The sequence below is a fragment of the Bos indicus x Bos taurus genome, chromosome 21, assembly GCF_003369695.1.
Source record: "Bos indicus x Bos taurus breed Angus x Brahman F1 hybrid chromosome 21, Bos_hybrid_MaternalHap_v2.0, whole genome shotgun sequence".
NCBI classification, from domain to species: Eukaryota; Metazoa; Chordata; class Mammalia; order Artiodactyla; family Bovidae; genus Bos; species Bos indicus x Bos taurus.
In genome coordinates this window covers 29,879,445-29,898,165 of record NC_040096.1, presented here as the reverse complement: position 1 = coordinate 29,898,165, position 18,721 = coordinate 29,879,445, and the positions used below count along the sequence as shown (strand labels likewise).

General features: G+C 46.3%; 1 protein-coding gene across 1 annotated transcript in view; it reads right to left on the bottom strand.

Moving 5' to 3' along the window:
- The window catches only part of OTUD7A (OTU deubiquitinase 7A), a 403,690-nt gene extending 390,168 nt beyond the window's left edge, over nt 1–13,522 (bottom strand). The window contains exon 1 of the mRNA XM_027521231.1: nt 13,329–13,522. The gene's annotated coding sequence lies outside the window, so the exon portion shown is untranslated. The remainder of the gene's footprint in view (nt 1–13,328) is intronic.
- Between the last annotated feature and the right edge of the window lie 5,199 nt (nt 13,523–18,721).

Sequence of the window (18,721 nt, the reverse complement as noted above, 5' to 3'; positions counted from 1 at the left end):
GAGCTCAAATACCTGAACAATAATCCTCAATGCTAAACGACGGAAATATTTCTATGAAGTTTTAAAGGGAAGGTGGGACACGAGAGTTTTATACTCATGCAGGAGATATTTTGGAGCTCGAAAAAATTCTCCACTGAGGGTCATGAGCCATTTAAGAAGAGAGTGGGGATCACAATCCACAAACTCTACAATGAACTCCAACTGAAAGAGGAATTGAAAGAAAGGCCCTGACAATTCCTCTAGAATTACTAATAAAGGACCAGTACTGTGTGATCCTGGAATCCATCTAAACACAGCACAAAGACCAGGTAACTGGAAGCTGAGGTTACCCATGAGAGGGCAAACAGTATGTGTCTAGACCGTGGACGGAATGGAAACATAAATAACGAGACAGGAGGCACGGGAGGGTGAGGAGAGAAGCGGGGCACACACTTCAGTCAGCTTTCAGAGCAGAACTAAGCTGATACCACTCATGGCAGCTGGCAAACACATTTCAGAGTTTCCCCCTAACTTTACAGGGGCTGAATGGAAACTACAGCTTCTCCCTAATTAATTCTTCTTTCTGAGTACCCGCCTAACCCACATGGCAGGGCGTGGATAGAGGGGCACTCCTTCCTGCTCAAGGGCCAGCCCAGGTACCTCGCTGGGTTGTTGTGAGGACCACAGAGGCTGGTGGACAGGTGCTGGTGTCAAGATCAGAGAGAGATCACCCCGGAAACAGAAGGGAGAAGCCCTGTGATGGGCCGGCCGCTGCGTACTCTGGGACTATGCACTTACTACAGGCTGGCCCACCAGCCCAGGAAGGGACATGCTGGGAACTCCAAGATAGAAGACACTGAGCTTAAATTCAGCAAATCTGTCATTATTAAATTAAATTTAGATGAGTACATTTTATATAGACCAAAAGACTAAAAATGTAATAATCTCCAACATGATTAAGTGAGAAAAAGGGAAACCAGAGGAAAATGGACACTGTATGCTCCCATGTGTTTAAATATGAAAAAAAAAATACATACTTGAGCATCCACAGAATTTTTTCAGAAAGATACCCAGGAGCAATTAACAGTGCCTGTTGAGAGAGGGATTGGGCCTGGCATAAGAAAGTGACTCACATTTTACTACATACTCTTGTTTTGTTTGAATTTTGTTAGCCTGTGTAAATAATGGCCTTCTCATTTTTCAACCAAATTGAATGAGCAAAGGAGAAAGGGTAAAAACTAGTATGCTTTCTATTTCCATGGAGTAATACTTGTTCTCCCACCTTTCTGTAGGGCTGGGGACAGGATGTGGCAAGATCTGTATTAGTTTTGTTTTCTAGATTTCAGTATTTTGTATGGATGCGTTTTACAAACAGTTTCTCCAAAACAAATGGTTTATGCTAAAAACACCAAGAGCCAAGTGCAGTAAAATAGGTTTCCCCGGATGTCAACTAAATTATTAATAATCCATTGAAAAATGAATGTCGATGATGCACACTGGACAAAGGTTTGAAGGATCCTCCAGTTTGTTGCCTGAAAAGGAAAATGCAAAGTGAATTCCTATGAAGGTCCAAAGGGTCTAGACCGCCCTATCCTACTCCAGGTTGTTCTGTGTCCTGGAGCATTCCACCAACTCAGGAAGACGGTACTTGTGGGACTCACTCTGGGGCTCCCAGAGGGTCGCTTCTCCCTTCTGTTTCCGGGGTGATCTCTCTCTGATCTTGACACAAGCACCTGTCCACCAGCCTCTGTGGTCCTCACAAAAACCCAGCAAGGTACCTGGGCATCCCCTTTTTCCAGATGTGGAAATGGGAACTCAGAGTAATGAGACCCCTCCCCAAGGTCACCAGGGCCCCCAGCGATGGGATAGGTCTCTTCCCAACTCTGCTGGAAGGGAACAAATGCCTAGGACTCCATCCTGAATAGAGAGGAGCTTGGAGAGAAGCTGCAGAGAGCTGACGGATACCCCTGGGTCTGCTGTCACCTGCCAGGATGCGGAGGCTAGGAGACAACCTGTGCCAGCCAGGGACTCACAGTAGGAGACAGCACCATGGAAATGGAACCCAGTGTGCCTGACCCCAAAGCACAGCCTCTCCTACATCCCTGCCCACAGGGGACCCAGGGATGGCAGTGTCCCACCCCCACTGGCCTGGACACTCAGAGGCTCTGAGTGTCACTTGGGTACCCACAACCTCTGCAGTCACTTGGGTACCCACAACCTCCTCTGTGGACTCTCTGAAAAGCAGAGTATGTTGGGGACAGAGGACCCCATGGGAGTGGCTGGACAGAGCAAGTATAGAACCATAGGGTGGTCCAAGCAGGGATCTGATCTGGATCCACTCCACTCAGTGCCCTGAGCATGGGGGTCCATCCAGCAGACACTCACCGGCTAGCCAGAGTCAAGTACTCAGAAACATGCAGGGAACTGGGGCAAACACAACTCCTGGGGAGGATGTGGCACAGCACCAGGGAATGGGCATGCAGCCTCATGCCTGCTGGGTCCCACAGAAAAGTCCCACAGCCTGACCGCAGCTGAGCTCTGCCTGCGTGCAGCCTTGGGTCTAGCTCTAGCCTGCTGGGCCTGCAGCAGATGCCTGGGGGCCATTCTCCTCTGTGAATCACTAGGAGCCACCTAACACCTTCACGCAAAATTTTACGTGTCTCCAAATGACTTAGGCTATTTCTACATTTCAGGTTTTTATTTCTGCTTCTGAAAAGTAACAATAATAACAATGTTAAAAAAAAAAAAAAAAAAACCCTCAAAACAGTTTCTTACATTTGTGTAAGTGCATTAAGTGTTAGTCGCTCAGTTGTGTCCGACTCTTTTTAACACCATGGACTGTAGCCCACCAGGCTCTTCTGTCCATGGAACTTTCCAGTCAAGAAGTGAGTTGCCATTCCCTTATCCAAGGGACCTTCCCAACCCAGGGACTGAACTTAGATCTCCTGTATTGCAGGCAGATTCTTTACTGTATGAGCCACAGTCTTAAACAATTTATAAAGTACACTCTCATGTCTAGATGAAGAAACCCAACCTGGACTTGTGAAGAGCTCTGCCTCTCTTGAAAATGTGCTTGGGCCCCAGAGGCCCCCACCCCACCCGTCTACCATGGAGGAAGCATGGCTCCCGCCTGGCTGAGCTCCGCTGACAGGATGCCTCAGGTATGACCTCCCCTCCAGCCTGACAGCTGCCCAGTGATCACGCAGTGCCCTGTTTTCCCTTGTGTCACGCATGCTCAGCCCAGGCCAGCACCCAGGACCCTTAGAGGAAGTCTGCTGTTGGCACATCCAGATGTCTATGTCGAAGGTGCTTTCTCATGCCTTTGCCCACTGGTCCACAGATGCCACCAGGAACCCAGGACAAAACGTCACTGCCCATCTCTTGGGCAACACAAGGAACTGGTGGGAGGAACACAAGGAACCCAATCCTCCCTGCTGCAGGCTTGGCAGCTCTATGCATTTAGACAGGTTGTTTCATCACGACGGGGAGTGGATGGCCAATACCCTCTCCTGATTGGAAAATGTCTCTGCTTCTCCTCCTCTCTGTTAGGGTTAGTTTAAGGGAAGAATGTACATTTGGGGGCTGGGGGGGGAGGGATCTGGTCTCCAGATTGCTCCAAGTGAAAGGGAAGTCAAAGTAGCTCAGTCATGTCCAATTCTTTGTGACCCCATGGATTGTAGCCTGCCAGGCTCCTTTGTCCATGGAATTCTACAGGCCAGAATACTGGAGTGGATAGCTGTTCCCTTCTCCAGGGGATCTTCCCGACCCAGGGATTGAACCCAGGTCTCCAGCATTGTAGGTGGCTTCTTTACCGTGTGAGCCACCAGACATACTCTCAAACACTAGACTTTCTAGTGCCCTGGGCATCATCTTACTGCAGGGGTTACTACTTGATCACAAGCCTGTTCTCAGCAATGCCCATCCTTAGGGCCCCACACCTGGCCTCACTCAGGGTGTGGGAAGGGAGGGGAGGGACCATCAACCTTCCAGCCTCATTAAGGGCTGTTTCACACTAAGGCTACAGTGTTGAATCATGAACCTCCACTTTATCATCATGAGTACAGTGGTTCCTTTCTGGACAACTTTTGCAGGCAAGAGAACACCAAGAGAGGATAGTGACAGAGAAGTCTTATCAATTACTTAAAAGAAAAAAAAAATCCTAGCATACTTTATCCAGAAAGCATCATTTTCCCACTCAATATCATGGGGACAGACTTGTCCATTATGGTGTCATAGTTCTGTTACGGGAAGTTGGGTAGATCTTATCCTCTTGGCAAACTGAAATAAAAGGGAGGTGGGTAGTAAGGAATCTTGCTCAGGGGCGAGGTTTGGGGGCACCAGCAGCCCCCTGGAGGCTCTCCAGAGCAGGGAGACAAGCCTAGGAGAGAGGTATGGCAAGGAGCAAGAGGGCAGTGCTGCTCAGGGGGCCAGAGAGGGCAGAACATTTGTCAGTATGTGGAGGGAGTCCCAGAGGAAGTACTAAGTTTGGGGTCCCACCCACTCCCCAGGCTGAGCCACATGGATGATGCGGACTGCTGCTTTAAGGCCCTCCGCACCCCAGACAGGTAAAAGGAGGTGGGGAGGAGGATTTTTCAAAATCTGGAGTGCAAACTAACACAATATTGTAAGGCAATTATATTCCAATTTTAAAAGAAATCAGGAATGCAGTTATTTTCCTTATCAAATAGATGTAGCTAATATTCCCTGAGACCGCATACAGTGTCTGTGACACATATATGGAAAAGACAGAACTATACCTCCCCAGAGAATGGCACTCTGCAGTGTGCCACAGCATGGTGAGTCGGTAAATAACTTGCTGTTTGTTTTTTCTTTGCTCACTGCCAAACTGGGGGGCTCAAGTTGGAAAATGTGTCAAATTTGACATGAGCCTCATTCTCAACCCTAACACTTTTGAACTCATGGGAGCTAAACAATTCTAGAAAGAATAATTAAATTTCTAAGTTTAATTCCCACAGGACTAGTGAATGCATTTCATAAACACGCATGGAGAGCCTGTTCTGAACAGGCTGGGGCACAGCCTTCTCCTTGGAGCCTCACAGTCAGAAGGAGGGATGCTGACCACACAGCCCATTTCTAACTATAAATCCTTCTTCAAATGCTCTGTATTCTCCTCAGCAAGAGAAACGGATACAAACATTCTCAAAAGACGCCTAATTTTCCCTAGCTGTTCTCTCGCAGCAGTGAGTGGGCCTTTCTTTCCCCTGATTAGTCAGCACTAGGAGAGAAGAAGGGGCTTACTGGGCACAGAATATGGACTTGAATAAGGTATCAGAGGTCAAACAGCTACCTGTCTCCACCTCACCTGTGAAACAGAGGACTAGAGAGATGCCCAAGGTGGGGGCCTGGTCCAGAGGCTGGGAGTCTCCCCAGCAGGCCCCGCCTTGACCTGCAGGGCCCACACACAGACTCTCCTCCATGGCCACGTTTCCCACCTGGTCCTCCAGTCACCCCACAGCCTACTACAGGCAGACCTCCTTTCAGGGCTTCGCTTGACTGCACTTCATAGATACTGCATTTTTGTTTTTAACAAACTAAAGGTTTATGGCAACCCTGTATTGTCAAATGGTAGCTTGCATTTTTTTAGCCATAGAGTATTTTTAAACTAAGGGGTGTACATATAGAGAGATATATTTAGACATAATGCTATTGTACACTTAATAGATGATAGGACGGTGGTGTAAATGTAACTTTTATATGCACTGGGAACCAAAAGACTTCATGTGTTTTGCTTTACTGTGGTGTTTGCAACCTCCACAGTATCTCCTAATTTAAATGCAGCAGCACAGAGTCTTCTAACAAACCTCTAACTTGAAGCAGTGGAATTTCTTGCCTGTATCACCCCTCCCAAAACCCAGAAGCCTTACGTACCCTATGTGACAAAGTCTTTCTGAACACAAGGCTCTCCAGACTATTCATGGGATAAGTGGAGTTGGGTGGAAGAAACCTTAGGAAATGCTGTCAGTAATGGGCAGTGTGGGCAGATGACCCAGGGGAGAAGGAGGTTGCCCACACATGCCAGGCCTGACAAGCCAGAGTCTGCCGGCCACTTTGAACCAGGGGGCCCTGAGGGCCTAGTTCACAGTCGGCACCTCAGACCAGACAGATTTTACAAACGAAATAATCAAGAGACGTGGACATGAAGTGCAACCCATTCCTACAAGTCCAGGCCACAGGCTCCCAAGAGATCCAGTGTGGCCTTTCAATTCGCCTACCAATAATTATGCAGCTACAGTGCCAAGCGAAACAGCCATGCAGCTTTCACGTGACCTAGCAAGTGACACGGAGAAGGCAATGGCACCCCACTCCAGTGTTCTTGCCTGGAGAATCCCAGGGATGGGGGAGCCCGGTGGGCTGCTGTCCATGGGGTCGCACAGAGTCGGACACGACTAAAGCGACTTAGCAGCAGCACAGCAGCAGCAAGTGACAGGGCTTGCAAAAAAGCCACTTCCTCCCACAGGGGCCTGTGTTGTCCCTCAGAAGCCACAGAGACTTCTCTGCCCTGCACCACATTCAACACCAATGATGAGAGGATGCCCCTTGGTCTCAGAGGCCAGAGACGTGCTCCAAGAACAGCAGCCGGCCCTGCCAAGGGGCTCTTTCAGGGTGAGGAGAGCAGTGTAGACACAGAGCTTAGCCACACACTTCCCCCAAGGGTAAATGCCAAGACCACCCATGCTGGTGGGGCCTCAGGCCACGGTCACTGCCCTTCACAGACATGGGACTGCTGCTGCTGTTGCTAAGTCGCTTCAGTTGTGTCCGACTTTGTGTGACCCCATAGATGGCAGCCCACCAGGCTTCCCTGTCCCTGGGACTAGCAGGACCCCATCTCTGGAATGCTTTTCTCCTTCTTCTCTTTCCACCCACGAGTTGTCCATGTAAAGGACTAATTCTTCCATCAACTCCAAGAGTAAGAAAGTGTGTTCTGTAACAACCCATCTGATGAGACCGAGGGGCCTGCTAGAGGTAGGAGATGCAGCCCAACTCTCAGGGGGTCTGTAGTCTACCTGACTTGGAGGAACTTCCTTTAGCCTATTTTAACAGAACTGGCTGACAATTCCAGATAAACAATAAGAATCACTAAGCCAAAGAAGGTCCTCCATTCTTCTTACCCATGCCTCCTGCTTCCTCTGCAAAAAAAGTTAAAAGCAAGTTCACTGAAGCTAGGCCTTGAGTTACAAGTGTAAGCTGTAAATCCATCAACAGACAACACTGGCAAGGGAGAGCAATGGGCTCGTGGTAAATGAGATGGGCACACTGCTTCCCACGTCCTTTTACTGGAATGATCTCTTTAGAATTGAAGGACTCACTGCACACTCTCTCATCTGATTCTCCCCCCAAACCTACACAAAACCAGAGAAGAGATTCTCCTCTTGGGGGGCCACTTGGGACTGTGCCCAAGGTCACACAGCCTGTCACATTGTCCAAGTCAGCTAGCAACTCAACCATCTTCTTATCTACTCAGGGATGATTCTTTTCAAGAGATAGCATGATATTATTTAAAAGACTGGCAAAACATACTCCATTTTAAGAAGAAAAAGCGTGCAACTAGAGATTATCATACTAAGTAAAGTAAGTCAGAAAGACAAAGACAAATACCATATGATATCACTTATACATGGAATCTAAGATATGATACAAATGAACCTATCTATGAAACAGAAATAGAATCACAGAAATAGAGAACAGACTAATGGTTGCCAAGCAGAAGGGGGTCGGGTGATGAATGAGTTGGGAGGCAGAAGTTAACAGATGCAAACCATTATATTTAGACTGGATAAACAATAAGGTCCTATTATAATAGCAGATATATTAAATATCCTATGATAAACCATAATGGAAAAAGAATATAAAAAAGAATGTGTATATACATAAGTATATGTGTGTGTGTATATATATATATAATTGAATCACTTTGCTGTACAGCAGTAATTAACATTGTAAATTAATATATTTCAATTAATAAATAAAAAGAAAAAGTGAACAATATATATATTGGATGCTGGACAATTCCTTTTAATGCATGAAAAATTACACATGCAAATATGTTGCCTCATATTTTGATAATATACATATTCCCAAAGCTTCAAATCATCATTACAAGAAGTGTGGGGAAATGGATTGGAACCATGGTCTTTGGACCCCCAAGATAAAAGGATACTGACTCAGTCTTGGGGGTTAGGGTGGCCTTCTTGGAAGGAGGCACATCACATCCCAGGATGTGGTCCATCGTGGGGTCTCTTCCACAGTCCTGCCAGGCCAGCCCTGAGCATACTCTAATATCTGAGGAGCCCCACATCATAGGCAACTTCTAATATGGAACCAGAGAGATGATCTGAGTAAACCATGGATGTGTCAGCCTCAGGGGCAGCAGAATTGGGGGGCCTTCACAGCAGTAGCAAGGCTCAAGTTGGCAGGGGCAACACCAGGACATCTGCTCCTACACTCATCTCAGCAACTGAGAGACTGAATCTCAAGGAGGGTGAGTGGTCCATTCACACCCATCCCTAGCATCGTGAGAAACTGCTGATTTAATAAAACAATTGAATGAAACACTGAGCAGAAAAGAAAAAGAATTTCAGAGGTATGCCTTTGTATTTTGTAAAACTTATACTGCATTTTATGCATGCATATTCACTCAGACATCAAATATCCATCACATTTATAAGGAAAACTATGGAAGGATAAACTAAGCTCAAACAAATATTTCCTTGCAAGGAGAAAGGTGAGATCCTTCAAACCCAGAAAATGAGTTTATTTTATCCCTAACTGCAAGAGACATGTATTTAGAACTTGCATTGGCATGAATGTACATTTGACTTCTAAGAATGTCAGATGGTGGACAGAAGAAATCTAATAGCAAGCACTAGGGGTTTGTGGAATCCTGCAGCTTCACTAGATAAGGCCTTGGAGACATGGAGGTTAACTTTCTCCTTTTCTCACGAGTGGCCTAGAGCATGACACGGAGAAGGCAATGGCACCCCACTCCAGTACTCTTGCCTGGAAAATCCCATGGACGGAGGAGCCTCATAGGCTGCAGTCCATGGGGTTGCTAAGAGTCGGGCACGACTGAGTGACTTCACTTTCACTTTTCACTTTCATGCATTGGAGAAGGAAATGGCAACCCACTCCAGTATTCTTGCCTGGAGAATCCCAGGGACAGGGGAGCCTGGTGGGCTGCTGTCTATGGGATCACACAGAGTCGGACACGACTGAAGCGACTTAGCAGCAGCAGCAACAGCAGCAGCAGAGCATGACAGGGCCATGCCTCATTCAGGGTGGTGGGTTGTGGCTAATGCAGAAGGAAAAGTAAGGTCTACTCTCTCCTAATCCCTGCCTTGACCACAGCCCACACACCCCCAGCTCCAAAAGAAATACCATGTGTAAACCAGCCAGCTAAACACACCTCCAAAACATGGGTAGGTAAAAATGGCAGCATCAACCTCTCATTTTCAGAATTTTAATGACTTGTTTTCAACCCATGTACTCATTCTGTTACTATGAATGGCAAGGAGCTTCATCCCCAAAACGAGAGGGCAGCTTCTCCCTGACTGGCTCTGTCACATCTGTGTTAAAGTCATCTTCTTCTTGGTCAGACACACAGACTGCTCGGGGGATGCAGCAGTCTATCAAGGGCAAATGAAACTCTGCTTCCAAGTTTCCAAGGGTAAAATATTTTCAAATTAGATATACCATAAAAAGGAACCAGCATGTTTTGCTTCCTTTTAAAAGCCTGTGGATCTCAGGATTCCCTCTTGCGTAGGATATCCTGTGGTCATCCTCAGGGATGGACAGCTTCCAAAAGGATCAGGTGCCACCTGTCTTTAATTGAGTGGCACTTCCCCTATAGCCATTTAAAATGCTCCAAGAGAAGCACAAAGCTGGAAAACTTTTTCCTTTTACCTCTCTAAAATCAACAGTTCAATTCTACAAAGCATTTTGACAGAATAAGAAGTATAAAGAATTATCCAGTCATAGCATTTGGATAGGTGTCCAGTAAAAGATCTATTCCCTTCAAGGTATTATCTCTCCCTTCAGCATGTGGGCTCTACAAGGAACTTGAGGAAGTCACCATATAACTAGAAACACTGATGATCATCCAAGCTTTGAGACACAACCCTCCCAGCTTGGCAAGATGACCCTCCCGGCAGGAGCTCAGCTCTCCAGACTCACCAGGAACTTTCTGATGAATAACATGGCACACACTTAAAATCAGATTAAGCACACTAAAGTGAAAAGCACAGTTGCTTCTTTTCTCCCATTTTCATTTTCTTCAGGTAAAAACACATACAGGGATTAAACATTTGCTTTTCTTCATCTGAGAAACCCTGAGCCAATAATGTTGGCAAGGCCAGCAAATAAACCCCCTGAGAGGTGCTACTGACACAGAGTCCTGGGGTTTAAGTCAATAGTTGTCAAACCCAAGAGAAAATATTGTTGGGGGATGGGAGACACATCCACTGGCTGTCCTGGTTGGCACCATCATGCCCTCTCCAGGACCAAGATATAGGCAGGGATTTCTGTGAGGCCAAGTCGCTCCTCTCCAAGCCAACACTCTCCCTTCTGCTGTCTGAGGAGGCACTGAATCTTCTGACTGGGACCAACCATCACTCTCCAAAGACATGGAGCCATTAAAGCTGCCCCATGGAGGGAGACCCATTCTAGAAGCCGCAACCTCTGGCTATTTAAAGCATATCCTTCCTTCAGTGTCCATCCCTTGGGCGATAGGCACACAGAGATGTGGGGCTCACAGGTATGCACCCCTAGTTTGGGGATCCTCCATACTTTTCAAGGTGGCTCAGGTAAAGGCCTGCCAAGATGCATTTAGCACGCCCCCTGCTGGCCCCTCGGGAGCTGACTCAGCCTTTATCTTTTGGGCCTAAGACAAGAATTAAATGACCTTAACATCCAAAGGAAACAAGAAGAAAAGCCAAGGCAATCTTGGCTTTTTAGAATCGGATGTGATACTCTAAGTATGAAAGGGGCATGAAAAGGCTTTAAAGTGAGGGATTTTGAAATGTTTTAGGAAACCAGTGGCTAATATCTCAACATTTAGTGAAAACACTTGCTTTGTATTATCAAAAGTACTACAGTGAGTTAAATTAAAAAAAAAAAAAATTACAATGAATACTTTCACAGGTCTACAGGTGGGGGAAAAAAAAAGGATATGTGGCCAGAGTGGTTTCACAAACTCAATTTCTAAAGAGTTCATAGCTCAGAGACTTAAAAGCCAATTTTCACACACTTGAGGCTACTTCAATTATAGAAAAAAATCTCAGCAATGACTTAGAAGGTCGATTTCTAAAATAACCGTATGCAGTGGGGGCAAAGTTGCTGAAAAGATGTATATTTAAAGTCAGTTCTGCTATAAGGCTTCCTGTCTCAGGCAGCCTTGCCACTGTGAATAAATCTGGCACCTTTAGGCTGTGACAGGCCATGCGCACGTGGCTGCTTCAGACGGACATGCCACTCTCCTTCTCCACAGGGGAGAACAGACAATTCAGCTTTCCCGCAGAAAAGGGGGAAAGCTAGCCTTTCCCAGGGCTAGGGGCCTCACACAGGACCCAGGCTGAGACCCACATGAGGCAAGACTCTGTAATGCAATGGTTTCCATCCACTGCCACCCTGAATGCCAAGCCTAAGGTGATGCTCTACTTCCGGTTTTCTTCCCACCAATCCAAGGTTTTTGAAAGCTTACCCTCCTGACCGGACTCAAACTTTTGCATGGCCTGTGGTATTAAATTCTTTACAGACCCAATATGATCACACTAATAATTTAAGGTATGCTTCTTTGCACCAATTAGGAAGTCATTAATTATTAAATACACAAATGTCAATATTTTTGTCCCTCACTGAATATCCTTTCAATATGCTAGGCTTCAGTAGAAGTGCAGACTGTCTTGGGAACTTGCTTACTTCTGTTCCCATCACAGTCCATACTAATGGAACACTTACACACACAATAATGCTGGCACTCTGCTCCCATTTATGGGGAGAAATTTCCCCAGAACTTTGTGTGCCATGCAGGTTAAGTCCCAGCCTCTGCACTCTCTCAACTCTCTTCAGGTGTTAAACTAGCCCTGGAGGCTGGTGGGCCACACAGCTGCTACAGGAAAGGCAGGGAGGGCCCCAGAGAAGCTGTCACCCCTTTCTCCAGAGCAGACTGCTCCCAGGCCCATCATGGTGGGGAGTCCTGGAGGAGGTGGTGATGGAGAGCTAGAAGACCAGCAGATTTTCCTGAAGCAATCAGGGCCTGTGAAGATATAGGCCACACTGTCTACCTTTTCTGAACACATCATCTGCCACCTCAAATACAATGTCTTTTAATTTTTCTCATCTTATAGCTCACTTTCAGTTATAAAGATAAAGCCGGGTAATAGCCACTGAAGTGTCATGCGTGACTTTCCCCTGGATGCTTGTGATATGGATGGAGTGATTCCCGGATCTGTGAGGATCTAACAAGTTTCCCTTCAGCCTCTCTTGAATCTACTCATTCTCAAGCCAAGAAATAAAAACAAAAACCGTTTTCACCTGTGTAAGGTTGGTGAGTTCACAGAGCAAAGACAAATCTATTTTGTAGCAAAGATTCTCAAAGGGCTGCAATAGCTTCACTGGAGGAGGGTGCACTTGGGCGGTTGTGTCCAATGAAGGAAAGTTTTTGTTAATGATGACATCACTGACATCTCCCGAATTTAAAGGAGCACTTAAAGCACAGCAAATGCGATTTTACCCCCTCCAGTGAAAAGATGCCAGGGAAGGCCTCCAGGTTCACAGCCAAATTGCATTAGCCGCTCGCCCACTGTCCAGCCAGACCCAGAGGAACGAGCGAGCGGCGCACCGGGCCGCGGTGGCCCACGCAGCCACGGCCCGGGCACCCGGCCGGCGGCCTCACGCGATGCTGCCGGGCCGTGCCTGGGAGTCCTCCGGCGCCCCGGGACCCCAGTGCGCCCAACGGACCGAGGAGCCGGTGTCCCCGAGCCCGTCATCACGTTCCAGTGCAGACGGCTCCGGGGCCCGAAGGAGACACCGTCCGCGACCCAGCGGGAGCGCCGCACCCTGCCCGGAGACGCGCGCCGCGTCGGGATAGGGCCGGTGGCCGAGGCGCCCGCGGGGTCCAGAGCCGAGCCCGCAATGCAGACGCGCCGGCGAGCCCCGCGCTGTGCCCGCGACCCCCGCGCCCCAGACCCGGGGCCGCCCGGCCTCTGCGCCCACCTGCTCCGTCACGAAGCTGCGGAGGCACCCAACGCAGCACTGGGACGGATAGCGCACCTGCCGGGCCCGCGGCCCCGGCCCCACCGCCGCCGGCAGCACCGCGGCCAGCGCCGTCTCACCTGCCGCGCCGCTCCGCTCAGTCAGCCCGCAGCGCCGCAGTAGCTGCTACCCGACTTCCATTTTCTCTGGCTTTAAGGAAAACCGGATCAGCTGTTTCTCGCGCTCCGGCTCCGCGGCCCCCTACCCAGCTGCCGCTCGCTGTCCGGGGGCCTCTCCTCCCCCGCCTCCTCCCGCGCTCTGCTCCGCCCCTCGCGCCCCTCCGCTCCGCCCGCGGCCGCGCGCTGTGCCCGCCTCTCCGCTCCGCCCGCGGCCGCGCGCGCCCCCTGACGTCACCGGCCTCTGCCTCGCCTCTCCTTCGCCCCGCGTGGACGTGCGCGCGCCCCACCTCCGCCCCGCCCCCGCCCCGCCGGCCGGCTCCGAGAGCGCGTGCTCGCAGCCGCCACCCGCGGCTAGACCCGGTCTCTGGGGAGAACACCGGACACCCCTCGCGGGCGTTCAGACGCCCGCCTTCCCAGGCGCCTGCGCTCGCTCTTCCAGGTGCCCCTTGGTACCTGCCTCAGAAACTGCAAAAGACACTGCTGAAATAACCTGCCTTTGCCCGTCTGCCTGCCTCACACTGTTTGCGCCCACCTTTATCTTTTCTTGCTTTCTGCTCACACTTTCTTTTTCAGGATCTCAAACTTTCTCCCATCCATCCTGTCTCGGCTCTTCTGCCAAGCCCTGCTTTGGGGCCAGTGCATCACATCTCATCTGAAGTTGCTCCCTTAGCCTTTTAAACCGATATTCTGACTTTTCTCCCTTTCTTACCTTCCTCTTAAAAGTATTTTCACACCACGACTTGGAACTGTTCCTTTCTCTGATGCCAAGGCGGGCCCACAGCTTACTGCCCACTTTCGTATCACCCTCTCAATGTAGCTATGCCCGGTTCTTCCAAATAATACCATATGTTAAAGGTTACTAGTACTAGAGACATTACTTTGCCTACAAAAGTCCTGGTTTTTCCAGTATTCGCGTTCAAGATGTGAGAGTTGGACCATAAAGAAGGCCAAAGAATTGATGCTTTGGAACCGTGGTGTTGGAGAAAACTCTTGAGAGTCCTTTGGACTGCAAGGAGATCAAACCAGTCAATCCCAAAGGAATCCTGAATATGCCTTGGAAGGACTGAGGCTGAAACTGAAGCTTCAATACTTCGGCCACCTGATGCTAAGAGCTGACTCACTGGAAAAGACCCTGATGCTGGGAAAGATTGAAGGCAGGAGGAGAAGGGGCTGACAGAGGATGAGATGTTTGGATAGCATCACCGACTCAATGGAGGTGAGTTTGAGCAAACTCCAGGAGATAGTGAAGGACAGGGAAACCTGGCATGCAGCAGTCCATGGGGTCGCAGAATCAGACTCAACTGATCGACTGAGGGACAAGAAGTACTGTTCTCATGCATTTCTTAACAATCCTTTCGCTCTTGGTTTAGGATTTCTTGCTTGCTTTTTAAACGTTATGTATATGCTTAGTCTCAGCAGACTCCATGGACTGTAGCCCATCAGGTTCCTCTGCCCATAGAATTTTAGAGGCAAGAGTACTGGAGTGGGTTGCCATTTCCTACACCAGGGAGGTGTACCTATACCGGGGAGTTATATATACACCATATATGTATATATGTGAATTACTAAATATATATCATTTTAGTAGTTTATTTGACTTATTAAATACAGTAGAATGGATCTTTTGGATATACAGCCCTGTAAGTTTGGATTACTGTAACCACCATCACAATTAAGATACATAACCCCAAGAACTCCCACTTGTTGCTGTTTTATAGCCACACCCTTTCCAAACCCTAATATGTTCAGACATATGGCAACCACTGATATGTTCTGCATTGTCTCCATTGCTGTAGCGTGTCTTTTCAAGAATGTTATACACACAGAATTATGCAACGTGCAGCATTTTATAACTGACTTTATTCATTCATCATCATGGCTTTGAGATTCACCCACGTTTATCAATAGTTCTTTTTATTATTGGGTATTGTTGTTCAATTGCTAAGTTGTGTCTGACTCTTTGTGACCCCACAGACTGTAGCACAGCACGCCAGACTCCTCTGTCCTCCACTATCTCCTTGAGATTGCTCAAATTCATGTCCATTGAGTCAGTGATGCTATCTAACCATCTCATCCTCTGTTGCCTCCTTTTTCTTTTGCTTTCAACCTTTCTCAGCATCAGGGTCTTTTCCAATGAGTCAACTCTTCACATCACGTGGCCAAAGTATTGGAGCGTCAGCTTCAGCATCAGTCCTTCCAAAGAATATTCAGGGTTGATTTCCTTTAGGATTGACTGGTAGATCTCCTTGCTGTCCAAGGGACTCTAGAGCATTTTCCAGCACCACAATTCTAAAGCATCAATTCTTTGGCGCTCAGCCTTCTTTATGGACCAAGTCTCACTTCCATACATGACTACTGAAAAAAAAAAACATAGCTTTGACTATACAGACTTTTGTCAGCAAAGTGATGTCTCTGCTTTTTAAAATGCTGTGTAGGTTTGTCATAGCTTTTCTTCTAAGGAGCAAGTGTCTTAATTTTATGGCTACAGTCACCTTCTGCATTTGTATGTTTTTTTGGTTTATTCATCCACTGAAGGTTTTCAGTTTGGAGTGACTGTAAATAGGTGTTCTATTGATACAAAGAGTTGCATGCAGAGTTTTTCATGGACAAGTTCTCAAATTAGTTGGGTAAATACCTTGGAGTACTAATGCTAGGTCTTTTGGTAAACTTGCTTATCACTATAGAAACACTAAAAACAGTTTTCCAGAGTATTTATACCATTTCTATAACCACCAGCAATATATGAGAGTCCCACTTACCTGCATCCTTGCCAACACTTGATATTTACTGTATATTAGGCATTCTCATAGGTGTGAAGAAATTTAATTGTTGCTTTAATATTAAGTTCCCTAATGAAAAATAATGTGTGGCATTGTTTCACTTGCTTATTTGCTACTGGTTTATCTTCTTTGGTGACACGTTTGTTCATATCTTTTGCCAATTTTTAAATTATTTTTCTTATTGTTGAGTTTTAAGAGTTCTTTGCATATACTGGATAGAAGTAATTTGGTGGTGCAAGTGGTAAAGAACCGGCCTGCCAATGCAGGAGACTAAGAGACGAAGGTTCGATCCCTGGATGGGAAAGATCTCCTGGAGAAGGGCATGGCAATCCATTCCAGTATACTTGCCTGGAGAATCCTATGGACAGAGGATCCTGGCAGGCTAAGGTCCACGTGATGTGCTTAGTAACTCAGTTGTTTCTGACTTCTTTGAGACTCCATGGACTGTAGCCCGCCAGACTCCTCTGTCCATAGGGATTCTCCAGGCAAAAATACTGGAGTGGGTTGCCATGCCCTCCTCCAGGGGATCTTCCCAATCCAGAGATCGAACCCAGGTCTCCCACAATGCAGGTGAATTCTTTGCCATCTGAGCCACCAGAGAAGCCCATAGGGTCACAAAATGTCAAACACAACTAAAGTGACTTAGCATGCATGCTAATATAGAGCTTGTTGAGTTTTTCCTTTCCTGTTTTCCATTTAATGCCGTAAGTTTTTCTCTAGACACAGGTTTTCTGTATACAACAAATTGTGATAAATTGTATTTCCAGTTTTGTTTAATTCAATACATTTTAATTAAACTTGAGAATTCCTCTCTGAGGCAAATGTTTTTAGAAATGTATTGTTTAGTTTCCAAATAATTATAGAGATTTTCAGCTACTTTTCTGTTTCTGATTTCTAGGTTAATTCAATTGTGGTCTAAGAGCATACTATGTATGATTTCTACTTTTCTGTAATTTGATAAGGTGTGTTTTATGGCCCACAATGAGAATGTATATTATGCTGTCCTTGGATAGAGTATTTGTAAATGTCACTTAGATAAAGGTGATTGATTGATGTTGTTCAGGCCAACAATGTCCCTATTGATTTTCTACCTATTTGAGCTATCAATTTTTGAAAGAGAACTTTTGAAATCTCTAATTGTAGTAGTGTGTTAGTCCATTTCATTTAGCAGGTTTATCAGTTTTTGCTTCACATATTTTGATGCTTTGTTGTTAGATACAAGCACATGTAGGATTATTGTGTCTTCTTGGAGAATGGGTCTCTTTGTGATTGTACAGTTCCCCTCACCTTTACCTAATACTGTCACTTCAAGTCTGTTTTGTCTGAAATTAATTTAGCTACTCTATTTTTTGATTAGGGCTGGCATGGTATCTTTCTTCACACCTTAACCTTTAACCAAACAGATTATGGTTTAATGTGGGCTTCTTATAGACAAAATAGAGTGGTATCTTGTTTTATTATCCATTTTGGCAACATCTGTCTTTTAATTCTGGAGAAGGCAATGGCAACCCACTCCAGTACTCTTGCCTGGAAAATCTGGTAGGAGGAGCCTGGTAGGCTGCAGTCCATGGGGTCACTAAGAGTAGAAAACCACTGACTGACTTCACCTTCACTTTTCACTTTCATGCATTGGAGAAGGAAATGGCAACCCACTCCAGTGTTCTTGCCTGGAGAATCCCAGGGACGGGGGAGCCTGGTGGGCTGCCGTCTATGGGGTCGCACAGAGTCGGACACGACTGAAGCGACTTAGCAGCAGCAGTCTTTTAATTCATGTGCTAAACTATTCATATTTAACATAGTTATTGACAAATTTGGGTTAATATAAACCATGTTTGTAACAATTTTTTACTTGTTGCCTGTGGCTTATTTTTCTACCCTCTTTGGTTTTCATTGAGCATTTTATATGACTCGACTTTATCTGTTCTCTTAGAGTATCAATTATACCTCTTTGAAGAATTTTTAGTTATTTTTCTCGTTGTTTTTAACTAATTTATGTACACTGTCCAATAATACTATTCAGTGTCACATGTAGTATAGACATCTTATAACCATGTGTTCCCAATCCCCCCCTCCTCATTCCTTGTGATGTTGTCATTCACTCGCTTAACCATGTGTGTAATTTCCTCTACTTCTAATATTCCTGTAAACAAACAACTATCTTTTAGATCAATCAAGAATAAAACAAATTAAAAATTTTATTCTACTTTCATTAATTCTTTCTCCAATACTCTTGCCATCTTTTTGTAGATCCAAGTTTCTGACTTGTTTCATCTTCCTTCTGTCTGAAAAAAAATCTTTTAACATTTCCTGAAGGATAGATCTGCTGGTGAATAGTCTCAGCTTCTCTTTGCCTGAGAAAGTCTTAAATGTCTTCTTCCCTTTTTAATTGAAGTATAGTTGACTTACAGTATTATATTGGGTTCAGGTTATTTATTTATTTTGACTGTGCTAGGTTCACTACTGCACAGACTTGTCTCTGCTTGTGGAGCAGTCTACTCTCTAGCAGTAATATATTGGGTTCAGGTTATTTATTTATTTTGACTGTGCTAGGTCTTCACTACTGCGCAGACTTGT